A 3257-nucleotide genomic window follows, 5' to 3' on the forward strand; every position below is an offset into this window, starting at 1 on the left:
CATGAAATTAGGCAGGGATTCAATCCAATCACGAGTTATAGACATTTCAGGTTTTAAAGGCAATTTCCGATTGAGCCAGCCTTTAAAAACTGCAATGCTTATAACCCCTACAGTGTATATCCAGGCCTTAGTACTTTACATAGATAATTRATGCAATATTTTCAAGGGAAAACTGACAGTTGAATATTCCTAAAATCCCTTTACCGTTTATTATCCCAGCAATCAGAATATTCCAACATTGAAATTATATGAAAACAACAACATCCAAAAACACATAAATAAAATAAGACCAGGTCTATAATTAGACTGAATGCACCAGGGAGGACCACCACAAATGCGGCCATATTATCTGACATCTGTTTTGCAGCTTGTCGGTGCGCGCAGGGTTTATGTTGAGAAGGCAGCGTGAGTATATCATTTTTGGCCCACTTCCACAGGGCTATGGCAGATTCCTGCAGGCAAAGCCGTCTGATGTAGTGCTTTGGGAGAGGGGGGATGGAGAGAGTTATATTCTGCAACTGTCTCCCCTTCGGAGGTCAACCAAAGCCTGCCAGAGGCCCCAAACACAGAGACAAGGCTCGTAAATGTCCCTCACACTCACCCATACTCATATTCTCTGTGATATGTCTCCTTTTTCACGACTGGAAGAGGCTTACACACCGTAAAATGTGGTCATTTCTGAGTTTTACTACCCCTTTTCCCTTTATTTTTTATGAAATAGCCTCATATGGAAGAGTTTGGGTTCAGTTCTCTCCTGGAAATCGTACAGAAAATTGAGAATGGTCCGAAAGAGTATTCCAGATTGGAAATTATCCTTTCCCCATCGCTATGCCCAACTATGTACAAAAGGCTCTTGGGAAGAGGTCAAAATATGGGCTGGCTATTTATAATCCTGCTTCATATTGATGGAGAAGAGAGTGATTTATTCATTTTGTATCACATTGAAGATCCCATAAATGCCAGAAGTAATCTATCACATGCCGTCACAGAGGAGAACAGAGGAAACATCTTGTCTGTTTTTGATTTGAGTCCTGTTTGAAAACAACAAGTCTGTTCTGCATGCTCTCTTTGCAACTAAATTCTCCCGGTGGTAGCTCTGACATTTGGCTGTACTCATCTATGTTGAAATACCAGAGCCATGGATAAAAAGAGTTTGGCAAACTAAAGAGTTTGGCAAACTATTCCTGATGGCACCAAACATTCCATGACAATTTGAATGTAATCGATTCGTAACCTTTGGTGCTAATATGGCACCCCTTGGAATTTTAAATCCCAAACAAATTCTCCTCAACATCTTACCAATGGCTCTGGGAACTCTCATGGATTCAAAGATCCTCCAGTCTATTTCTAGGGTATACTGTACAACACAAATCTACTCCAAGTGGTGGGGGAGTAGAGGGACGAAACTGCTTTCACACCTCAGCCTAATGTGGAACTAATTTCAGTTGATCTCTGTGCTGAAAGCTCTTTGGCTGACTGGGTTATCTGTAAATCAGCCCTGTCCCGTGTAACTCTCTGGGAAAAGGAGGTGGTAATCTGTAGATTTATCTGGTAACTTCTCTATAATATTTGTTCTAACTGTCTCGCCTTCCAAACCACATGTGAGAAAAGTGCAGGTTTGGCCTACAAAACACAGAACATAATGTAAAGTGACATTGATCTGAACGGTGCCAAATACTTATGTTCAGCAGACTACTTTGCTAGAATATGAAGATCTTGTTCCATCGGGATGCCGAGCTTCACACCAGTGACCTGGATGTTGCTAATGAGTGCTGGTCTATAATGAGATTCTGACATGGTTCAGATTGTGGAATGGTCAGTGTTGATCTTTGCGGTGCTACACCTGCATCTATGGAAGGTAATCACAACAGTTTTGCTAATAATATGCTGAAAGTTCCTACTTTTGAGAAATTGCAAGATGACGAAACAAACTTTGTAAAAATGAAAGTTTATTTTTGCCATTATTTGCTATMATACATGAATTAAAGGTTAAAAGCAACCAGATGCTTATTGTTTGAAAAGGACATAAACATACAAGCCAAGTACAACACATAATAGGAGACTAGGGATGCCTCTYAGTTCTGACACAGGAAAAGATTTTACGGTACCACAACATGCCTCATTGGCTAGTGGTTGTATTTATTGAGTGCTCAGCACCCTGTTTTCCAACATAAAAACAAAWTTTTCCCTCAGTATACTGTAACTGTATAAAACTATCCACAAAAAGCTGGAATCTTAAACAAATTAACAATAAATGTGGAAGTCCTTGGGATAGTTGTTAAAAATAGCTGAATTTTAACAGAATTTGGGGGGTTTCAACTGAATTTAAAACCCCTAGGTATCCTTGCTAATAAGAGTCTGGGCATGTTTGTTAATATCATATTAATATTATTTAATATACCATGAGGAGTGTGTTTACCTGTTCTTATGGCCAACCATACACTATCCCTGTGTTTACAATCCTCGGGCCTGAAAATTGGTTTCCTGTAAGTGCAGTGACGGTGTTGGGTGTGCTGTGTTAAAAAGGGAGGGTTCCGTACATTCTGTCATAACTGGTCCAAGGCAGCTCTTGTTGTTTGGTGTGAAATGGTAATGGCTGGGACTGCTGAGGGAAGGGAGAGCTGATCAGAGCCATAGATATTAAGAGTTCARCAGATTATTGCCTGTGTTGTCATTAAATCAAACTCCCTGTACTCTGTTAGCCTCGCAAAGCCGCCTGATCCTGTGAGCTCACACAAATGTTGCTGTATGGATATCAGTCTGGTATTTACGAGGCTAGTACTCTGTGACTCTGGATYTGATCCATCATCAGTTGTTAAGGACAGAATTGAACCTTTTACATGTAACACAATGCAGGTGTTCTTAGCCAGCAGGCCTATGACTGGTTTAAGTTCAGCATCCTCAAGTCAGCAGTGTGAGGTCCCTGGCATGGTATTGGCATCACACATGTAGCCCTTGTCTTGACTTTCCCACTAGTTCTCCAAAAGGTGTCAGCTACTACGGCAGCATCTCACCTGGCATTGAAATGGCATGGAACTCCACTCTGGGGAAAAACCTGTCAGCAGGAAGGCCTGGGCATGTTTGGGATGTGCGAGGTGGGTAGAAATGACAGGGTGAGACTTTATTGACCTTATTGAGCTGGGACCAGCGTTGAGCTATTTACAATTTGTTCAGTTGTCAATATTATATCCTCACAGGATAAGACTTCACAGAGCAGCACTGATCTCTACTGTATGGTATTGAGGTGAGGGGAACTA

The sequence above is a fragment of the Salvelinus sp. IW2-2015 genome, linkage group LG1 (assembly GCF_002910315.2).
Source record: "Salvelinus sp. IW2-2015 linkage group LG1, ASM291031v2, whole genome shotgun sequence".
NCBI lineage: Eukaryota > Metazoa > Chordata > Actinopteri > Salmoniformes > Salmonidae > Salvelinus > Salvelinus sp. IW2-2015.